At 44.9% G+C, this 21,722-nt stretch overlaps 1 protein-coding gene and 1 pseudogene across 1 annotated transcript in view; one reads left to right on the forward strand and one right to left on the reverse strand.

The window, feature by feature from the left end:
• Positions 1-21,722, forward strand: part of LOC122924966 (zinc finger protein OZF-like) — a 212,771-nt gene that overhangs the window by 122,285 nt on the left and 68,764 nt on the right. The window lies entirely within an intron of this gene.
• The window catches only part of LOC122924958, a 93,498-nt pseudogene that overhangs the window by 15,738 nt on the left and 56,038 nt on the right, over positions 1-21,722 (reverse strand).

Consider the following 21,722-nt stretch of genomic DNA (forward strand, 5'->3'; position numbering starts at 1 on the left):
ACCTGCAGGCTGGAGGAATGGCTGATACCAGAGAGAACAAGAGCCCTGACTACCGACCAGGACCTGCCCAGTATCTGCTGCACTGCCAGAGCTGAAGGACCTGCGGTGACGTCACCGTCATGTGATCAGTGCAGGGGGCGGGGCTTAGCAGTGGAGAGCGGAGGTGGTGAAGGACCTGGGGTGACGTCACCGTCATGTGACCAGTGCAGGGGGTGGAGCTGAAATTTAACAACGATCACATGACGACGACATCATCCCAGGTCCTAGATATACCTTAATCCTCCAGCTCCTCCAGTTCACTCCTCTTCTCCTGAATGACCACCAAGGATGGACGAGGCTGAAGTTGGTTTCTTATTCGTCCAGTTTCTTATTCACTGAAGTTGGTTTCTTATTCGGCAGTTTCTTATACATTACTGACAAATAAACCTTTTTTTCTCTTATTCCTCTGCAGTAAATCTGTTTTTTTCTACATAAATGTTAAATATTATTTGTGAACAATCAGATTAATAAAAAAAATCTATATTATTTGTGTTTTTACAAAAAAAAAACGATAATGAAAAATGGATGAAAAAATATGCATTTTGAATAAGTAACTGAGGAATTTAAGGGGTTAAATGCTGTTGGGCCACTGATCTAAGGGTGGAAATTTAAAGAGTAAGGACCCCTCCATAACACCCAACTGTACCCAGCCTGGCCCAAACTGTGGATTGGCAAGAAAACAGGTGCCAACCTTGCCAACTATATACATTTTCAGCATTTTGAATAAGTAACTGAGGAATTTAAGGGGTTAAACGCTGTTGGGCCACTGATCTAAGGGTGGAAATATAAAGAGTAAGGACCCCTCCATAACACCCAACTGTACCCAGCCTGGCCCAAACTGTGGATTGGCAAGAAAACAGGTGCCAACCTTGCCAACTATATACATTTTCAGCATTTTGAATAAGTAACTGAGGAATTTAAGGGGTTAAATGCTGTTGGGCCACTGATCTAAGGGTGGAAATATAAAGAGTAAGGACCCCTCCATAACACCCAACTGTATCCAGCCTGGCCCAAACTGTGGATTGGCAAGAAAACAGGTGCGAACCTTGCCAACTATATACATTTTCAGCATTTTGAATAAGTAACTGAGGAATTTAAGGGGTTAAATGCTGTTGGGCCACTGATCTAAGGGTGGAAATTTAAAGAGTAAGGACCCCTCCATAACACCCAACTGTACCCAGCCTGGCCCAAACTGTGGATTGGCAAGAAAACAGGTGCCAACCTTGCCAACTATATACATTTTCAGCATTTTGAATAAGTAACTGAGGAATTTAAGGGGTTAAACGCTGTTGGGCCACTGATCTAAGGGTGGAAATATAAAGAGTAAGGACCCCTCCATAACACCCAACTGTACCCAGCCTGGCCCAAACTGTGGATTGGCAAGAAAACAGGTGCCAACCTTGCCAACTATATACATTTTCAGCATTTTGAATAAGTAACTGAGGAATTTAAGGGGTTAAATGCTGTTGGGCCACTGATCTAAGGGTGGAAATATAAAGAGTAAGGACCCCTCCATAATACCCACCTGTACCCAGCCTGGCCCAAACTGTGGATTGGCAAGAAAACAGGTGCCAACCTTGCCAACTATATACATTTTCAGCATTTTGAATAAGTAATGGAGGGATTTAAGGGGTTAAATGCTGTTGGGCCACTAATCTAAGGGTGGAAATACAAAGAGTAAGGACCCCTCCATAAAAAAAATAATAATAATAATAATAAAATAATGCTGCTCATCAATGTAGTCCACCAACTGAAGTAATCCACAGAATACACAGATCTGAAATGAGAAGAAAAAAACGCCAGAGAAAAATAGGTTAGTACATTTATTGTCACCTGTCTGCACATCTCCCACCTGTGCAGCACAACTACTACTCCTTAGAGTAAGGACATGCTGGGAGATGTAGTCATCCGCCCGCACATCTTCTACCCGAGGAACACAACTACAACTACAAAGTCCTGAGACTTTTTGTGCAACTTTTAAAAATGCTGTCAAAAGCAATTTTTTTAAGCTAGGTCTGACCTTGCTGATACTGGCGACTTTTTAAAAGGGTTTTGCCACTAGTTTGACTTTTGCACTTGATAAATTCCTGACCACAGCAAAGTGAAAACTGAAATTTTTTAAAGTTAAGGCTGATTGGTTCTTTACGCTTACCCACAAAAGTCGCACAAAAAACGGCATAGGCGCACATTTCACTTATGTAAGAAAAAAAAAAATACTCTAAATCCATTGTTAAATGTCCCTCATTGGGTTCTTGACATGGAGATTTTTCTCCTTTCCAAAGGAGTAACAAAGGTCTCTTTTATAGGGTGACAACAAGCAATATTTTCTAACAATACAAAATTGCTTCAGGGGCCGGGCATTACCACAGCCGCGCTCATGCCTGAGTGGAATGGTGGCTGTTGGGGTTGTACAGCGCAGGGGCCGGGCATTACCACAGCCGCGCTCATGCCTGAGTGGAATAGTGGCTGTTGGGGTTGTACAGCGCAGGGGCCGGGCATTACCACAGCCGCGCTCATGCCTGAGTGGAATGGTGGGTGTTGGGGCTGTACAGCGCAGGGGCCGGGCATTACCACAGCCGCGCTCATGCCTGAGTGGAATGGTGGGTGTTGGGGCTGTACAGCACAGGGGCCGGGCATTACCACAGCCGCGCTCATGCCTGAGTGGAATGGTGGCTGTTGGGGCTGTACAGCGCAGGGGCCGGGCATTACCACAGCCGCGCTCATGCCTGAGTGGAATGGTGGGTGTTGGGGCTGTACAGCGCAGGGGCCGGGCATTACCACAGCCGCGCTCATGCCTGAGTGGAATGGTGGGTGTTGGGGCTGTACAGCGCAGGGGCCGGGCATTACCACAGCCGCGCTCATGCCTGAGTGGAATGGTGGGTGTTGGGGCTGTACAGCGCAGGGGCCGGGCATTACCACAGCCGCGCTCATGCCTGAGTGGAATGGTGGGTGTTGGGGTTGTACAGCGCAGGGGCCGGGCATTACCACAGCCTCGCTCATGCCTGAGTGGAATGGTGGGTGTTGGGGCTGTACAGCGCAGGGGCCGGGCATTACCACAGCCGCGCTCATGCCTGAGTGGAATGGTGGCTGTTGGGGTTGTACAGCGCAGGGGCCGGGCATTACCACAGCCGCGCTCATGCCTGAGTGGAATGGTGGGTGTTGGGGCTGTACAGCGCAGGGGCCGGGCATTACCACAGCCGCGCTCATGCCTGAGTGGAATGGTGGGTGTTGGGGCTGTACAGCGCAGGGGCCGGGCATTACCACAGCCGCGCTCATGCCTGAGTGGAATAGTGGGTGTTGGGGCTGTACAGCGCAGGGGCCGGGCATTACCACAGCCGCGCTCATGCCTGAGTGGAATGGTGGGTGTTGGGGCTGTACAGCGCAGGGGCCGGGCATTACCACAGCCGCGCTCATGCCTGAGTGGAATGGTGGCTGTTGGGGTTGTACAGCGCAGGAGCCGGGCATTACCACAGCCTCGCTTATGCCTGAGTGGAATGGTGGGTGTTGGGGCTGTACAGCGCAGGGGCCGGGCATTACCACAGCCGCGCTCATGCCTGAGTGGAATGGTGGCTGTTGGGGCTGTACAGCGCAGGGGCCGGGCATTACCACAGCCGCGCTCATGCCTGAGTGGAATGGTGGCTGTTGGGGCTGTACAGCGCAGGGGCCGGGCATTACCACAGCCGCGCTCATGCCTGAGTGGAATGGTGGCTGTTGGGGCTGTACAGCACAGGCAGATTTCACACTCAATGAAAATTTCTCCTTGTGTAATACAAAGATGCCCTTCCACACCAAAAAATATTAGCACTTGATTTTTGGCCACTACCTTTTTGGATATAATATAGGGGCCATTATTCTTCTAATTTGTTTCCTAACGTGAGTTACGAAATGGGCTTTAACCCCTTAAAATCACCAAAGATTAGTGGCCCAACAGCATTTAACCCCTTAAATTCCTCAGTTACTTATTCAAAATGCTGAAAATGTATATAGTTGGCAAGGTTGGCACCTGTTTTCTTGCCAATCCACAGTTTGGGCCAGGCTGGGTACAGTTGGGTATTATGGAGGGGTCCTTACTCTTTGTATTTCCACCCTTAGATTAGTGGCCCAACAGCATTTAACCCCTTAAATTCCTCAGTTACTTATTCAAAATGCTGAAAATGTATATAGTTGGCAAGGTTGGCACCTGTTTTCCTGCCAATCCACAGTTTGGGCCAGGCTGGGTACAGTTGGGTATTATGGAGGGGTCCTTACTCTTTATATTTCCACCCTTAGATCAGTGGCCCAACGGCGTTTAACCCCTTAAATTCCTCAGTTACTTATTCAAAATGCTGAAAATGTATATAGTTGGCAAGGTTCGCACCTGTTTTCTTGCCAATCCACAGTTTGGGCCAGGCTGGGTACAGTTGGGTATTATGGAGGGGTCCTTACTCTTTAAATTTCCACCCTTAGATTAGTGGCCCAACAGCATTTAACCCCTTAAATTCCTCAGTTACTTATTCAAAATGTAGAAAATGTATATAGTTGGCAAGGTTGGCACCTGTTTTCCTACCAATCCACAGTTTGGGCCAGGCTGGGTACATTTGGGTATTATGGAGGGGCCCTTACTCTATATATTTACACCCTTAGATTAGTGGCCCAACAGCGTTTAACCCCTTATATTCCTCAGTTACTTATTCAAAATGCTGAAAATGTATATAGTTGGCAAGGTTGGCACCTGTTTTCCTGCCAATCCACAGTTTGGGCCAGGCTGGATACAGTTGGGTATTATGGAGGGGTCCTTACTCTTTGTATTTCTACCCTTAGATCAGTGGCCCAACAGCATTTAACCCCTTAAATTCCTCAGTTACTTATTCAAAATGTAGAAAATGTATATAGTTGGCAAGGTTGGCACCTGTTTTCCTGCCAATCCACAGTTTGGGCCAGGCTGGATACAGTTGGGTATTATGGAGGGGTCCTTACTCTTTGTATTTCTACCCTTAGATCAGTGGCCCAACAGCATTTAACCCCTTAAATTCCTCAGTTACTTATTCAAAATGTAGAAAATGTATATAGTTAGCAAGGTTGGCACCTGTTTTCCTGCCAATCCACAGTTTGGGCCAGGCTGGGTACATTTGGGTATTATGGAGGGGCCCTTACTCTATATATTTCCACCCTTAGATTAGTGGCCCAACAGCGTTTAACCCCTTATATTCCTCAGTTACTTAATCAAAATGCTGAAAATGTATATAGTTGGCAAGGTTGGCACCTGTTTTCCTGCCAATCCACAGTTTGGGCCAGGCTGGATACAGTTGGGTATTATGGAGGGGTCCTTACTCTTTAAATTTCCACCCTTAGATCAGTGGCCCAACGGCATTTAACCCCTTAAATTCCTCAGTTACTTATTCAAAATGCTGAAAATGTATATAGTTGGCAAGGTTGGCACCTGTTTTCTTGCCAATCCACAGTTTGGGCCAGGCTGGGTACAGTTGGATGTTATGGAGGGGTCCTTACTCTTTATATTTATACCCTTAGATCAGTGGCCCAACGGCGTTTAACCCCTTAAATTCCTCAGTTACTTATTCAAAATGCTGAAAATGTATATAGTTGGCAAGGTTGGCACCTGTTTTCTTGCCAATCCACAGTTTGGGCCAGGCTGGGTACAGTTGGGTGTTATGGAGGGGTCCTTACTCTTTCTATTTCCACCCTTAGATCAGTGGCCCAACAGCGTTTAACCCCTTAAATTCCTCAGTTACTTATTCAAAATGCATATTTTTTCATCCATTTTTCACTATCGTTTTTTTTTTGTAAAAACACAAATAATATAGATTTTTTTTATTAATCTGATTGTTCACAAATAATATTTAACATTTATGTAGAAAAAAACAGATTTACTGCAGAGGAATAAGAGAAAAAAAGGTTTATTTGTCATAGTAATGTATAAGAAACTGGACGAATAAGAAACCAACTTCAGCCTCGTCAAGGATGGACAGGAAGGAGATCAGCAGAAGAATATTAGACCTCACCTTGGAGATCATCTCCCTGCTGAGCGGAGAGGTAAACTTTTATAGATTTCTCTCCTCTTTATTGTATTCTGTAACAAGTCAGACATCGGGAAGGAGAATCCATCATAGGAAGTGATAGGAAGAGTCCAGGGTCCTGGAGAACGGCCTCCAGACCTTCCTAGTGACGGAGAACCTGAAGATCAGCCCCCAGTATGGTGAGTGATGTGTCATGTGACCAGTGACCAATAGTCATGTTGTCAGACCCATGAGAAGGTAAGTAGGCACGTTGTACCAGGAGGAGAGGGCCGGAGGAGAGCACATGGCCCCCTGAAGGGTTTATTCCCTAAGTGTCTCTCTCCATCCACAGGAGTACACAATAGTGAAGAAGTCATCGGAGGACTGTGTGACTCCCATCATCCATCTCCAGGAGTCAGGAGGGCGGAGCAGGACCCTCCCCCCATCACAGAGCCTCCCCCTCACCCCCTGATACATGAGCAGAAGATCCTAGAACTCACCCACAAGATGATGGAGCTGCTGACTGGAGAGGTGACACTGCTGGGAATGCTGGGAAATTCTCCAGTAACAGCACTGGAGGGGTCTGGGTGATGACGGTGTCATTGTGTTGTCAGGTTCCTATAAGGTGTCAGGACGTCACTGTCTATTTCTCCATGGAGGAGTGGGAGTATATAGAAGGACACAAGGACCTGTACAAGGAGGCCATGATGGAGGAGCAGCAGCCTCTTATATCACTGGGTAAGAGCCGTCATGTACAGTGTATACATGTGTGTGCAGTGACATGTAATGGAGGAGCACCAGCCTCTTATATCACAGGGTAAGAGCCGTCATGTGCAGAGTATACACGTGTGTGCAGTGACATGTAATGGAGGAGCACCAGCCTCTTATATCACAAGGTAAGAGCCGTCATGTGCAGTGTATACACGTGTGTGCAGTGACATGTAATGGAGGAGCTCCAGCCTCTTATATCACAAGGTAAGAGCCGTCATGTGCAGTGTATACATGTGTGTGCAGTGACAAGTAATGGAGGAGCACCAGCCTCTTATATCACAAGGTAAGAGCCGTCATGTGCAGAGTATACACGTGTGTGCAGTGACCTGTAATGGAGGAGCACCAGCCTCTTATATCACAAGGTAAGACCCGTCTTGTGCAGTGTATACACGTGTGTGCAGTGACATGTAATGGAGGAGCACCAGCCTCTTATATCACAGGGTAAGAGCCGTCATGTGCAGTGTATACACGTGTGTGCAGTGACATGTAATGGAGGAGCACCAGCCTCTTATTTCACAAGGTAGGAGCCGTCATGTGCAGTGTATACACGTGTGTGCAGTGACATGTAATGGAGGAGCACCAGCCTCTTATATCACAAGGTAAGAGCCGTCATGTGCAGACTATACACGTGTGTGCAGTGACCTGTAATGGAGGAGCACCAGCCTCTTATATCACAAGGTAAGACCCGTCTTGTGCAGTGTATACACGTGTGTGCAGTGACATGTAATGGAGGAGCACCAGCCTCTTATATCACAGGGTAAGAGCCGTCATGTGCAGTGTATACACGTGTGTGCAGTGACATGTAATGGAGGAGCACCAGCCTCTTATTTCACAAGGTAGGAGCCGTCATGTGCAGTGTATACACGTGTGTGCAGTGACATGTAATGGAGGAGCACCAGCCTCTTATATCACAAGGTAAGAGCCGTCATGTGCAGTGTATACACGTGTGTGCAGTGACATGTAATGGAGGAGCACCAGCCTCTTATATCACAAGGTAAGAGCCGTCATGTGCAGTGTGTACACGTGTGTGCAGTGACATGTAATGGAGGAGCACCAGCCTCTTATATCACAAGGTAAGAGCCGTCATGTGCAGTGTATACACGTGTGTGCAGTGACATGTAATGGAGGAGCACCAGCCTCTTATATCACAAGGTAAGAGACGTCATGTGCAGTGTATACACGTGTGTGCAGTGACATGTAATGGAGGAGCACCAGCCTCTTATATCACAAGGTAAGAGCCGTCATGTGCAGTGTATACACGTGTGTGCAGTGACATGTAATGGAGGAGCACCAGCCTCTTATATCACAGGGTAAGAGCCGTCATGTGCAGTGTATACACGTGTGTGCAGTGACATGTAATGGAGGAGCACCAGCCTCTTATATCACAAGGTGAGACCCGTCATGTGCAGCTTATACATTGTAGATTATACATGTAGCTTCTGGGCAATGTCCGCCCCTGTGTGACTGTATAGAGCCTGACGTCGGAGCTTCTGTCAGAGGGAGATATCAGGAAACCCTCCAGTGTTATTTCCTCCGATCACTAAACCTAGAAGTGAAGGAGCTGAGAGAAGAGCCTGATCTATAGACAGATCTACAGGAGGCCATGTATTCAGTCACTGTGTGCTTGTGTCTCCACAGATGGATCCAGGAGGAGAAATCCACCAGAGAGATGTCCCTGTCCTCTGTATTCCCAGGACTGTCCAGAGGAGAAGGTCCCAGAGAACCCTCAGGTAGATGGAGCTGAGTCCTATACACATCTATATAGGGGGGTCCTGCAGTCAGAGGGGTCATAGATTGTGGGGGTCTCTTCTGTGGATCTGTTAGATTTCCCCCCTGTCTGCTGTATTGTACTGAATTGTTACAGATGACAAATCGGGGGAAGATCTGACTGATATTAAAGAGGAGGATGAAGAAGAGCGGATGATGGGCGATTTTCCCCTGTGTAAGAATGAGGTGGAGGAGGACATTCCAGGAGATGTCACCACAGGTATGGAATCATGAATGGGGAAAGTGACTTCAGGTTCTGTCCTTGGTGCCTTCAGGGAAGGAGGAGAATCTGATCACCGGCTGCTGCTCTGCTCTTTGATTGGAGATGTCTCCATCACATCATGAAGTGTTCCCTTATCCAGCTGATGGCGATTTCTAATCCCAGCTGTTTCTCCAGGATATGACGGTCAGTCACTGCCACTGCCGGCCCTGTGAGAGATCTGAGGAGATCAGATAGACTTGCTGCACGTGAGTCTCACAGGTTCTAGGTATTTCCTTTCAGTTTGTTGTTGTGGGCGGGATCCCACCTCTCCACAGGTTCAGCTCGTTTTGCTGGTTAGAGGCTATATTTTAGTCTGCCTCTGACTTCTCACCATGCGGTTGATATTTCCTTCTGGAGTTCCTGCTGGTTGTTTGTGGATCCTTTGTTCCTCACTCTTCCCAAGCTAAGTTCCGCTTTTGCTCTGTGTTGTTTGTGTCAGTCTAGGTCTCCGGGACACGCTGGCCCCTTTACGGTGGAAGGTACCAGTAGTCCCATTCCCCGTTCCCTAATCTAGGGTTTGCTACAGTATTAGCAGGGTCTAGGTATGTGTGTATGTGTTCGTCCACCATCAGGGCTTGCACATACTGTCAGGAGTCAGGGAGAGACTTGGGGATTGCTAGGTGGTAACCATCTCTCCCTCACTAGCTTCTAGGCCTAGACTGTTATCCTATGCTGTCTGTTTATCTGGTGTACCTGTTATCCACATTACCCCGTGACAGTAACATCCACACACCCACTAGCGATTATGAGGGCACAGCTTTTGTGCTATCATGATGAATAAATGTACTTCAGTGTGCAGGAGATAGTTAAAGGTATGCACATCTTCGGGGGCAATTTTTCATAATTGCAAATTGCCAATTTTGGGCTAAAAATAGATATTTTTTCAATTGGTCTTTATTAAATATATTAATCCGTTCTGTCAGAAAGCATTCACTTTCTAGCTGTGTGAATCCTACTTTCAGTTTCGTTTTGTGTTGCTTTTCTAATACCCTTATCTCTAAATTCCTAATAGCTCAAAACACTTGGGTAAGCCACGTTCTTATTAGTAATATAAGAGCGGAGCTATAATGTTTACAAGGTCAGAGCTAAATAGCCGTCAGCTAAGCTGCCTGACAGGAAATAGCAGAAATACAGAGCCTGCTACTAGAGAATCTCAAGGCTGTACAGAGAAAGGGGCTCAACACATTTCAATAAAGATCAATTGTAAAAAAATATTTTTATCTCAAAATAAGTGCAATGCACTAATAAAAAATTGCCCCAAAGTTGTACCTAGCTTTCTCATCTGTCTCATTGGGGGACGACACAGGCATTGACCATAGGTATAGCTGTTGTCGCTAGGAGGCGGACACTAAGCACACAAAGTGTAAGATCCTCCCTATTCAGCTATATTCCTTCCTGCAGGGACCAAGCTAATCAGTTTTAGCTTAGTGTCTGTAGGAGGCAGACCTTCCTGCGTTGCCGGTCTGCTGATTTACTAAATTTGTCTCTCTTTTTTTCTAGCAGGAAGCTCAGGCAGTCCGGGTAAAAACTTCCTGCACTCCCACCCAGGAGACGGGAGACTAGGGGGTCACCCAAACCCCCTGCTTGTTCCCACTCTCTAGAATAAAAGAAGGACCAGAGGTCCCTGTAAATAGCTCTGTCTCCCGCCAGCAAGCTCATCACCATGGCTGCCCCAGCGAAAGTCCCCTCTGTTCCGGTGTAGCATCCCTCACCGATGGTGGTGATCCGGCTGGAGTCAGGGGGGCAGAAGACGTCGGACAGGTGAGTAGGAGCAGTGCTCCCCTGCACCCTCCCTCCAGTAACCCTCTCAGTAGCCCCTCTCAGTGCCCCCTCCAGGACCCCGGCCAGTATTCCCTCCTCCCCACGTGTGGACTTGAGCAGCAATCTCCTTTAAGAGTTAACATACCTGGGACACTGCTGCAGAAAGGGGGTGGCTGCTTTCTTTGTACACGCCGTGTAGCTGGCCAGCTAAGACCTGTCCTATGTTGCTAGTATAGCTTATGTGTATACAGCTAAACCTGCTAATAGCCTTAATACAGTTCCTATGTTTATGTCTTAAAGACAAAAGCAGAGTTATTTACTGTGACATCATGTTTTGGATGTAATATAACTGTTATACTTTGTGTTCACAGAAGCAGAAAAAGATAATATGCCTTTAAGATTCATTTTGTAATGTAAGGTAAGCTCAGTGATACAGCAGAAACAACAGAAAGCATAGTGTTAATCTGTTGTTGCTGGGAAGAAGTCTAGCCCAATCAAAGCCAGCTTCTCACACAGAGTTTTCACCAATCACAGCCAGCCTCACACACAGCCTGTCTGGGAATTCACCTAGCAGGAGCTGCTAGAATCATTATTCACCAGAGACAGGAGCTGAAGAGACATTCACTCCACTGAAAGCTGTGTTTTTATGGAAGCAGAGAGGCCAAAATACTGTAGGTATTTAAAACAGTTATATAATGTTCCTACTGTTAGTATAGTGATAAGAACTGTATACTGAACTAGTTATGTGTGTTTGCTTACAGTTCCACCAAATACAAATTGCAAGCATTCAGATTCCATATTGCAATCCAAATTGCATACAACCATACCAGATCATACTCTACCAATCTGCAAATAGTCACTGCTAACTACATACTGCAAGTGAAATATTAGTTAATTCTCAGATATACCTCTCAGAGAGATCATAAAGTGCTTAAATAACTTGAAGTGACAGTACAGATACTGAAGAGAGAAATATATCCATCATTTTATGTTGAATGACAAGATTGAACTGTTGAACCACCATTTTATGCATACCGCCATTTTGTGATATCTTTTCAACACGTGTTTTGTACATGGACTATCTGCTGCGGAGGTGGCAGTGTTATATATGAAGAAAAGTTTAAGTTAATAAAGTTATTTGAAGCAATTGGTGTGTTCCTTAAACCTACTGTTTCCATAGAACGGCGCTAGAGGAATTACAGAGAAATAGACAGTCTGGTTAGACTAAAAGTCAGAGATATCAATATTCTCCTAATGCCACAGCGCAAAAGGCAGTTCATAGTGCTGGGCCTGCCACAAGCGCGTCTGCTGCGGCTTCCCGGGCTGATGGCGTCCACTGGAGAGGAGGGGGCAGAGTTTACTCCTGAGTGCCGTTTCCGGGTCGGTGCAGCGGTTCTGGGGCAGCCAGGGCCATTGTTAATGGAGGCCCCGGCTTCTGTGCGGCCTATTCATGCAGGGTCCCCCCATGGCTTATTTTCCCTGGCCAGTATCTGAGATGGTCGGGGATGCTGGCATAGTTCCGGCGAGCTTGGGGGCGTGGCCTGAGAGTGAGGAGACATGGCCTGAGAGAAGGGACGGGCGCTAGAGTCGGCAGCATTTGGGGGGTGGCGGGGCTTGTGTTCGCCCTGCCCCCACATCAGCTCCGCCCACTTCTGGATTTTTAAAGCTCCTGGCGGAAAAAAATGAGGGTCTGACTGGCATTTGGAGGGACACAGGCTGGGTAAGTGTTGTTTGGCCCTTCTTGCAGGGCCTAACCATCCCATTTGCCTAATTGGGGTGAAAGGTGTGTCATTATGTCTGAACCCAGGTCCCGAAGCAGGCGGTCCCTTTGGTGCGTCATTTTGCCTGCGCATCATGTTGCGCAATTATGCCCCCTCTCTGAGCGGTGACCGACTGATGTCTATAATCTAGTGCCCACTATACAGCTCTCCGGGAACATGTCTTCTGGGGGTCTCCTATAAGGGTCTATGAGGGAACCTTTCCCCCCTTATGCCCCCTCTCTGAGCAGTGACAGGCTGATGTCTATAATCTAGTGCCCACTGTACAGCTCTCCGGGTACATGTCTTCTGGAGGGGTCTCCTATAAGGGTCTATGGAGGGAACCTTTCGCCCCCTAATGCCGCCCTCTCTGAGCGGTGACCGGCTGATGTCTATAATCAAGTGCCCGCTATATAGCTCTCTGGGAACATGTCTTCTGGGGGGTCTCTGATAAGGGTCTATGGAGGGAACCTTTCCCCCCCTTACGCCACCTCTCTGAGCAGTGACCGGCTGATGTCTCTGGTATATCATGTATGTGTGGATCTTCAGTAGTTCTGGAGAAGTCACTGATGGTGGCAGTGCAGTGTGAGTGCTAGGAGTCCGGAGATGAGGCTCTTACTGCCCACCTGCCGCTTTCTCCCTATTAGCGTCAGTATTATGAGGGTGGGGGGAGGCAATATCTCATGAATACAATGAATACACTGGACTCCTGCTTTATCCCTTTAATGATAATGTCCCCCCATGATGATAATGTCCATAATATATGTAGCAACATCTAAGTGGTTGACAGGATGTTGGGGCTCCTTCTTTCTAGCCTTCAGCACCTCACAGTTTAATTGGTCCAGTCAGGTACAATGGCACGCAGGGACCTAGCAAATTCCTCCAGACCAGCCATAAGTATTTAATAGGCCATGCCAGATGCACAGTTCAATAGATTTTACCAATTAATATTTTAAAGGGGTTCTGCACTTTCATTTAACTGATGATCTATTCTCTGGATAGATCATCAGCTTCTGATCGGCGGGGGTCCGACCCCCGGGACCCCCGTCGATCAGCTGTTTGAGAAGGCAGCGGCGCTCCAGCAGCGCTGCGGCCTTCTCACTGTTTACTGCCGGCCCACTGACGTCACGACAAGTATCAACTAGCGTGGGAGGGGCTAAGCTCTGTTCATTTATATGGAGCTTAGCCGCGCCCACGCTAATTGATAGTCGTGACGTCACTGGGCCAGCGGTAAACAGTGAGAAGGAGCGCCGCTGCCTTCTAAAACAGCTGATTCAGCGGGGGTCCCAGGTATCGGACCCCCGCCAATCAGAAGCTGATGATCTATCCAGAGGATAGATCATCAGTTAAATAAAAGTGCAGAACCCCTTTAATAAATTATTTAGCTTAATTAAAGAAAAATGAGGTAGCAGACTCTCTGGTACTTCTGTTTCCTACAAGTTTCCATGACCGCACATCCAAGACTTTCTTTCCCTGGTAGGACAAGAAAGAAAAACCTGGTAGGAATCACTACTGAGGTAATTGTCTGAAGTGTATGAAACCTCATGGAGATTGCATCTAGAGAGAAGAAGTCATATATAACAGAAAAGAGGGACAAGATTTAAAATTTTTGTTTTAAACCTGTCAGCTGCTCCAAGGAGTCTAGAAAGTAACTTTCAACAGACTGGTGTTCTACAAAGCACTCAAGACTGAGACTTGGATCTTAAGCGTACTATGGAAAAAGCTCAGATGCATGGACATCCTGCAAAAAACAATCTAATCCCGAGGGGATATTTGGAGAATCCTCATTTTTTGTTGTCCACAACATGAAGCAATTATTTTTCCATATTTAAGGTAAATTTTGGAGGTGGTAGACTTTCTACTACATAGTAATTTCTGCACCACTCTCAGCTGAAATAAATTCCATCCCAGTAGACCACATCTGTAGAACAGCATCCTGGAGCTCGTCCAACACGTTTGTACGGCACTATAGACTCGACATGCACGTGGCAGGGGAAGCAGCCTTCGGCAAAGCGGTAATACAGTCCGTGATATGAAATACCCGCCCCAGAGAGGATTAATTGCTAAATCCCCATTGGTCCTGCTGCTGCTGTAGGACGACAAGGAAAGTGTAATTTTGACCTACCGTAAATTCTCTTTCCAAGCAAAAAGGGAGGCAATTATGTGCTGCTGTTTTGCTGCTGTATGATACATGCCATCCTCCACACCAGACGTTCCTTTCACCCAGGTTCTAATGGTTTATTAGGAATCTCCTGACCTTTGTGTCACTCTGCAACTGACCCCTATTCTCTAATGGTCTCCTCTGGCCGTGAACAAGGTCTGGGGATTAGACCGAAACGTTGGCCTTAGCTTAATTTTCTGGATGGATAAATAAACAACTATTTACTTTAAACTCGAGTGCCGCGGTTTTATATACTATATACTGATTGACGCTACCGCTGAGCACCGGAATTTATTTACGGAGTGCCGTCCAAACCACCACTGAATTAGATACCATGGCAAGCCTGGATGCCTGTGTAAGGCATCCGGTTTCCATGGTAACAAGCAGCCACGGATCTATGCTGTCTGAGTGTGAGCTGCAGGGAGAAAGTCACCCTCCCTCCCGTCTCCTGCAGCTGAGCTGAAGTTGGTTCTGCATTTTATTTTGTAAGTCTCCATCGGCTGTGTGAGGCCAGGGGGTGTGGCCTAACAGGATCGGGGCATGGTTTAGTGGAGGCGGGTTTGGGGTTGTAAAGTCCAGCTTTGAGGGTGGTCTGAGGGCCACCCTAGTTTAAAGGCTCCTGTAACCAAGCCTGGAGAAGAACAGCAGCACATGTCTTGTATCAATATCTCAAGGTCCATCATTGACTGAACGTACAAAGTGTAAGTCGAAACGTCGCTATGAAGTTTGTTCAATGATACAAGGAGCGTGCTGCAGTTCTTCTATAAACTGTATACCATATAGTCATCTTGTATACGCATTCATCAATGGTTTCCAGAAAACGGCCAACCCCTTTAATATGCCTACATATGTTATAAATCAATTACATGGAGTTATCCAAATGTCAGCCTTTATTCAGACATCAGTGAATCCTGGAAGTGTGCTGTCATGTTCTTCCCATAGCCATTGTTTTTATTATGTGTATTCACAGATCCGTGATTTACCATGGTCCAGTGATCCATTGTTACATAACGGAAGCACGCCCATTTCTTAGTGTTTACGGATGGATCATGCCCATTATAGTCTATGGGTCCATGAAAGGACACGGACACAACACAGATGGCATCTGTATTTCGTTCCTGTTTCATGGATCATTGCTAGATGCTTCTAAATTAATCTTCTGCTGAGTAGTTCTGGTAGAATACGGATTTATTTAGGCAGTAAATAGAACGTACTTTATTTAGGCAGTAAATAGAATACGGATGAGACACAGAAGGCAAAAAATGGACGCACTGATCTTTCATGGACATCTTCACAGATAAACCACTGACTGTCTTGTCACTGATGTAATGAAAACATATGTGTGAATGAGGCCTCATTCTAGATTCTCCCACAGTGTGGGTGGAGGTATGAATACAGGGATCAGAAGCAAGGTTCATGGGGACAGTTCATCTTCACTGCTCTGAAAGTAAACAAAGTGCAACGTCCGACAGTGGCAAAGCAGTCCCTTTATAGAAATGGCATTGGTGGTACCCAGGTGTAGGAATGGCCGAGTGGTATAGGGTGGCCTACAATGTCCCTTAATATTTGTGTTGTGTCACGGTGCTCCTACCTGGATACATTGAATCCCAGGCATCGTCATCCAAAGCAGCAAAAGGGGGAAGTAGTAGAAGGGGATGAAGAATAAATTCCAGTCCAGACCTTGTGATGAAGTTGAAAACAGCTTTACTTTGGTAAACGTTTCTCCAAACAGTTTACAGACTTTGTCTTGGTTCCCAGCAGGCTTTAGCATTAGAACTCTATGGCAGGCAAACTCCTCTCTGCTACATCTGTTGCTCTCTGGCTCTGCTGTACTAACAGGGTAGCTGTATAACTTTGCTTCCTCTGGATGCTGCAACTTCTATCGGTAGTCCTTCTCTAGGTTTGGTTATGCCAGGGAACTATACTTCCTGGCTTCTGAGGCTTCAGGCTGTGGCCTCCAGATCCAGCAGAGCTGAAGGTGCTCTGGGTGGCTTGCTTTGCTTGGCTGGGGCAGGTCCTGCAAGGACGTGCACCTACTGAACACCCTTCCCCTAGCTGGGGGTGCACTAGACTGACCTAACTAACTAGTCCCCTCCTTAGAGGGTGAGTTAGAATGGAAAGAAGGGTTCCATTCTCTGTAACTGTAGCTCTGCCATGCTTGCTGCCACCTACTGGTGAACCAGGTACGTTACATATTAACATAACCGTTTCAAAATAGGAAATGCACAGTGTTTAGACCTGAAATAAATACATAAGATGACATGATGTTAAACAATAAAGACAGTAGCGGGGTGCAGAAGTGGTAATGCCACTCTGGGGTATTACAAAAGCTTTTCTTCTCTTCCTTAAATCCACAATACTTTTTCTCCATGGATCCCGGTCAGTTGACCTCAGAGAAATACCATTAGGTCATGTGGGAGATCCAGGATAATACCACCCAAAGAAATAAACCTTCTCATTGGCTTTTTAAACACTTCACAACCGCCCATTGACTATAAGCGGCCTATGGGCGGTTTATCTCTGAATGGACGTGCTGGATGCGCTTCCTGTCCTGACCTGGTGGTCATGTGACCGCCGGGGCTGGGGGAATGCAGGAGCTGTACAGTCTCTCTGGGGGGGTGTATTTCCCCTTGTAACTGGGGCTACTATGTCAGCCCCCGTTACAGGAGAAATCAATAGTGAGAAAAAAATATATAAAAAAGTGAAGTTAAATATCCCCCAGAGGTCTTGTATGACATTATGGGGGACGCAAAGTGTAAAATAAAACATGTAAAAATAAAGTGTAACATAAAAGAAGGTTTCACATGTAAAAAAATAATAAAGAATTCCCCAATTAAGTAATAAAAAAAAAAGTCAAAAATATAAAAGAAAATATAAAATTGTTTACAAACAACATCTCTTAACAACCACCAGTAAAAAACGCATTGCATCCGCACCTGCTTGCGGATGCAATGCGTTTTTCACGCAGTCCCATTCACTTCTATGGGGCAAGGGCTGCGTAAAAAAAAAGCTGAATATAGAACATGCTACAATTTTTTAATGCAGAACTGATGCGTGAAAAACAACGCTCATGTACACAGACCCATTGAAATGAATGGGTCAGGATTCAGTGCGGGTGCTATGCGTTCACGTCAAGCATTGCACCCGCGCTGAAAACTCGCTCGTGTGAACAAGGCCCAATAATAAATGATCAAAAAATCATATGTACTCGAAAATGGTACCAATAAAAACGTCAACTCTTCCTGTAAAAAACGAGCCCCTGCACAAGACAATCGGCAGAAAAATAAAATTACATTACCAAAATGATGCCCACATAAAGAAGATATATGGTGAGTGTTAATTAACGAATATTTTATGAGGCATCACAATCAGTCTTAAAAGCAGAGATTCAAATGTAGAAAACAGAGAATTTTTTCTAATTTTCGTTAACTTTTGTATTTTTTTTTTATTAATTAAAAGTAAAACATATTGACTCAAATTTACCATTAACAGGAAGTACAATGTGTCATGAGAAAACAATCTCTGAATGGCTTGGATAAGTAAACATGTCAGATTAGCAAAATTCCGCTGGGTTCAGACCTGAGCGTACTGAACGTATGCTCTGTATGCGCGATTGTACGGGCGTTTGCAATCGCACATACAGAGACAAGCGAACGCCCATTGTCGCACGTTCCCGCTGAAGTCTATGTACGGGAACGCGCGACAAGACGCCCCAAGCTCCTGTACTTCTTGGGGCGTCAGGCGTTTTACAGCGTGATCGTACGCGCTGTAAAACGCTCAGGTGAGAACCATTCCCATAGGGAATCATTGGTTCTTGACTGTTGAGCGTTTTACAGCGCGTAGGAACGCGCTGTAAACCGCTCAGGTCTGAACCCAGCCTAAGGCCTGGTCAGGAAGGGGGCAAAGTCCACGAATAACCTAATATGTTAAATTATGTGAAAATGTTTCTCTCCTATCTGAATTCTCTCATGTGTAACAAGATTTGATTTATCTTTAAAACATTTCCCACATTCTAAACATGAATATGGCTACTTCCCTGTGTGAATTATCTTATGTTTAACAAGATATGATTTATGTATAAAACATTTCCCACATTCTGAACATGAATATGGCTTCTCTCCTGTGTGAAATCTCTGATGTCTAACAAAAGCTGATTTTTGTATAAAACACTTCCCACATTCTGAACATGAATATGGTTTGTCTCCTATGTGAAATCTCTGATGTCTAACAAGAGCTGATTTTTGTGTAAAGCATTTCCCACATTCGGAACATGAATATGGCTTCTCTCCTGTGTGAATTTTCTGATGTGTAACAAGATTTGCCTTCCATGCAAAACATTTACCACATTCTGAACATGAATACGACTTCTGTCCTATGTGAATTTTCTGATGTGTAACAAGATTTGATCTATTTGAAAAACACTTCCCACATTCTGAACATAAATATGGTTTCTCTCCTGTGTGAATTCTCTCGTGTTTAGAAAGATATGATTTTTGTGTAAAACATTTCCCACATTCTGAACATGAATGTGGCTTCTCTCCTGTGTGGCATCTTACATGTTTAATAAGATAAGATTTATATTTAAAACATTTCTCACATACTGAACATGAATACGGCTTCTCTCCTGTGTGGCATCTTTCATGTATAACAAGATAAGATTTATATTTAAAACATTTCCCACATTCTGAACATGAATATGGCTTCTCTAATATGTTATTTCTTCTGTGTGTAGAAAGACCAGAGCTTTCTGTGAACTCTTTACCACAGTGAAACCTTTCATCCCCTTTCTGACTTGTACTTGCGGTAACAATCTGTGATTGGTCTGAAGAAGGTCCCTCATGATTAGGGGGATTATTGGATATATCTGTACTGTGAAGTCCTGGGTGTACATTAAGGGTAATGATGTTTTCTACTGAAGACCGTTGCAGGATATCTTCATCCTTTAGTGATAACAAAACTTTTTCCTCAGAATTCTTGCTGGAATTTTCTGTTAAGATAAAAATTTGAAATTGCATTTTTTTCCCCCCAAACTAGATAAACATAACATTCCTATTAGGGTGGAGGTGGATTCAACAGGAAGGAGAAGCATAAGCCATTCTCCTGGATTTGAGTTAAAAAAATAAATAAAAAAAACACAGCACCAAAAACTGCACATAGGACTGAATTGATATTGCCTTAAAGCTAGGGTACACGGCCACTTGGATTTTTTGAGACTCTCATCGCAGTCACAGCATGTTGCATGGTGACACCATTAACCACCTCAGCCCCCCTAGCTTAAACACCTTTAATGACCAGACCACTTTTTACAATTCTGCACTACACTACTTTCACCGTTTATTGCTTGTTTATGGTCATGCAACTTACCACCCAAATGAATTTTGCCTCCTTTTCTTCTCACTAATAGAGCTTTTATTTGGTGGTATTTCATTGCTGCTGACATTTAAACTTTTTTTGTTCTTAATCGAAATTTACTAAGATTTTTGCAAAAAAATGACATTTTTCACTTTCAGTTGTAATTTTTTTTTTAAAAAAACGACATCTATATATAAATTTTTCTCTAAATTTATTGTTCTACATGTCTTTGATAAAATAAAATGTTTGGGTTAAAAAAAATGGTTTGGGTAAAAGTTATAGCGTTTACAAACTATGGTACAAAAATGTGAATTTCCGCATTTTGAAGCAGCTCTGACTTTCTGAGCACCTGTCATGTTTCCTGAGGTTCTACAATGCCCAGACAGTAGAAAACCCCCACAAATGACCCCATTTCGGAAAGTAGACACCCTAAGGTATTTGCTGATGGGCATAGTGAGTTCCTAGAACTTTTTATTTTTTGTCACAAGTTAGCGGAAACATTTTTTTATTTTTATTTTTCCTTACAAAGTCTCATATTCCACTAACTTGTGACAAAAAATAAAAACTTCCATGAACTCACTATCCCCATCACGAAATACTTTGGGGTGTCTTCTTTCTAAAATAGGGTCACTTGTGGGGTAGTTATACTGCCCTGGCATTTTAGGGGCCCTAATGTGTGAGAAGTAGTTTGAAATCAAAATGTGTAAAAAATGCCCTGTGAAATCCTAAAGGTGCTCTTTGGAATATATGCCCCTTTGCCCACCTTGGCTGCAAAAAAGTGTCACACATGTGGTATCGCCGTACTCAGGAGAAGTTGGGGAATGTGTTTTGGGGTGTCATTTTACATATACCCATGCTGGGTGAGAGAAATATCTCGGTCAAATGGCAACTTTGTATAAAAAAAATTGGAAAAGTTGTCTTTTGCCGAGATATTTCTGCAGTTCCTGTGAACGTGCGCGCCTGTGTGCGCGCGTTCACAGGAAGTCTCGCGTCTCGCGAGATGGCGCACCGATGCGTCACTCTGCCTGAGACATCCGCCTCCGGACCGCGATCCTGCGTTAGGCGGTTAAAATACATTACGTGAGATGTCTCGCGACTTTGTCACATGACACTATCACCGTGGAGCCCTAGCTTAAATGAAAATAATGATTAATTGAACATTTTTCTGTGGTTACAATTAATGGACCGATATATTGTTAGCGATGTGCAGGCAGACTGCGGCCGTCCCTCTCTGCTGTCTCCATCCCTGCAGGCAGTGGTTTCTCTGGGATATATGGAGGTGCACTGGATAGCAAGCATACCTGACGTATCACTGGCACTGCTCCTTTTAATGGCAGTACCATCTGTCCCGTGGAAACACGATTCAATCAAAGAGCGGAGGGAGTACCACCCTTTAGTGGAGGGCAATATATATGAAAGAAGAAAAGCAGTGGCAGCACTGGATTAAAGCCAATCCAATAAATACAAGATAAAGAAAAAATGGGCATCACTCCAAAAAATTAAATTAGCAAAAAACATGCTCCAATGGGGTAAATAAAGTTTTTTGCTAATTTTATTTTTTGGAGTGATGCCCATTTTTTCTTTATCATATATATATATATATATATATATATATATATATATATATATATATATATATATATGTAATGTGTTGTATCCTTCATCCAACAGCAGCTGGATATGGTAGGAGTACCTCCACCAGCTTCAGCTTATTTTATATGGGTGTACCACTTGTCCTTGGAAGACAAGACTATTTCAGTGGCAGCTGGGAGTACCACCCTTCTGTGAAGGGCAATACACTCAGCTATGTGTAATATATAAGAAATGAAGCATTTTCAGCAGGATATTACAGGACTACC

The sequence above is a fragment of the Bufo gargarizans genome, chromosome 1 (genome assembly GCF_014858855.1).
Source record: "Bufo gargarizans isolate SCDJY-AF-19 chromosome 1, ASM1485885v1, whole genome shotgun sequence".
NCBI classification, from domain to species: domain Eukaryota; kingdom Metazoa; phylum Chordata; class Amphibia; order Anura; family Bufonidae; genus Bufo; species Bufo gargarizans.